This window comes from Sardina pilchardus, chromosome 19 (assembly GCF_963854185.1).
Source record: "Sardina pilchardus chromosome 19, fSarPil1.1, whole genome shotgun sequence".
In the NCBI taxonomy this organism is placed as follows: domain Eukaryota; kingdom Metazoa; phylum Chordata; class Actinopteri; order Clupeiformes; family Clupeidae; genus Sardina; species Sardina pilchardus.
In genome coordinates, this window is record NC_085012.1 from 28,627,305 (window position 1) to 28,629,283 (window position 1,979).

Here is a 1,979-nt window from a genome sequence, read left to right on the forward strand (position 1 = left end):
GCAGACATTTGATTAAAACTCTTGCATTCAAGTTGACTGACCTTCTTAATACCAATGTTTTTCAACTCCAAGGGGCCTGTCCCAAGGAGAAAAAGTATTAGCTTACCTGAACAGAAAACTTAGCCTGCTACTTTGTTTATGTGGCAAGTGGTAGTAAAGTGTTAGATATTAATTTGTATGTTATCCGACTACGCCACCCTGGGAGTTTCACCCAGGGAAATGTATGTACTAAGTTGCTCAATAGGCACCCAGGTTCATTAACTGTGAGAGAGACGTGGTTCCATTCCAGTAAAATGACAATAATTTATTAACAAAATCTAAAATTACACTCACATTGTCTCAAGCACATCAGACATACCAAGGGGAGACAGACAGCAGGAACTGAGGCTTACCAGCGAGGGGACTGGCTAACTAAGGAGAGAGGCGTCCCAGGAGAGGTCACACCACTGCAAGAGTGTCCACGTATTCGCACACACACACACACACACACACAGCAAAGGTCAAATCAGCAACACCCGTGAGGTATAATAGTAGCACACCAAAAAGGGTACACCACCAGGAAGACAGCAGCCCCTCCACCGTAGGCCTCAGCTCCTAGAAAAGATGCAGGACAGGGGGAGGACAATTAGTGGGAGCCACACCGGTTAATCAACCACATAAAGAATCACAATTACGGGTAAGACACGGGCTCTCAGCAGCTGGACAAATGGCCTCCTGCCAGTGCAACATAAACAAACAAACAAACAAAACAATAAACTTAAGTAGAAATTCCCCAGAAATAATAAATACTAGCACACTGGTAATCCACAGCACAGATGGAATAGCAGCCTCCTATCAGTGGCTAATCAAATCATAAGAAGAAAGCTAGAAAACCAGAGATACATTACAAAGTAAGAGATGTTGGGACACTGGTTATCAGCAGCGCAGGGGAAATGGCCTCCTGCCAGTGGTAAAGCAAATCAAAACAGTAGAGCAATAAACCAAAACCATGTACACACAGAATTGACAAGGATGACACGTAATATGACAAGGTCGAGACAAACGTTAGCGGTCACACGGTTACAAACACAGATGAGCGATCACGCTTCGTGAAGACAAAGCAGCAGCGGTCACACAGCAGCAGTTCCCCGTCTCGTTGTTAGCTAAGTCTCAGTAGGTTCGCATAGCAGAGGGCACAATAAGTGCTAGGATGTAGCAGCGACTACCTAAAATGTAAACAACATTCATTATATGTGGCGATGTAGCCTATTTGCGTCACCGATAAAATGTAAACATACCGGCTATGATGCAATTCCAACTACGGAGATGCATGGGGATGAATGGATCCACAAGGAAGCTGTATACGCAAAAAGTGCACAAGTATAACAACTAGACAGCCACAAAATCAACCAACAGCAAAACTTCACGAGGAAGTGCTCAAATTGTTACCTGTGTGAGCAGTGGGAATTGGGCGAGCAGCGACCAGCCAGTCCGACGTGAAACAGGAAAGGGTAGTCACAGAGAATATATACAAAAGTTCCCACCAAGCCATTGGTTGACCAATTACCTGTCAGTATACGGGGCGCTACAGACCGGAACTAATTTCCGTTCTGCTACATTTACAATATTTTGAGGCTTCAACCAGTTGAATTTAAGAGGTGGAGTTATAATAATATGAATATAACAGACCAAGACATGGGGCAACCACCACACATTGCCTTCTAATCTGTGGGAAACACTGAAATGATACCATATGAACATCTTTTTGTGTGTGTTTTAATCACTCACTTAGAACGGCATGATCCCACAGGTGGGCGTCAGTGATGCGCGGGTAGCCTACGTGTCTGAATGACCCGCCCCGCCGTTTACAACTAAAGGCTGGCTTACATTGCACGATTTTGGTCTGTTTTAACAGTCGGCGACTACTTTTCCAAAATCGGGCGGAAATCTTGCCAGTTGTACTAGAATCTCGGCGCGCTCCCGTCATCTAAAGGCTGGCT

General features: G+C 44.8%; 1 long non-coding RNA gene across 1 annotated transcript; it reads right to left on the reverse strand.

Annotated features, from left to right (window-relative positions):
- Positions 1 to 777: 777 nt before the first annotated feature.
- LOC134066475 (uncharacterized) lies at positions 778 to 1,470 on the reverse strand. The gene is made up of 3 exons (XR_009936448.1): positions 1,429 to 1,470; positions 1,278 to 1,336; positions 778 to 1,205 (listed from the first exon to the last, which is right to left on the reverse strand). It is a non-coding gene; the product is annotated as an uncharacterized LOC134066475 (long non-coding RNA).
- Positions 1,471 to 1,979: the final 509 nt, after the last annotated feature.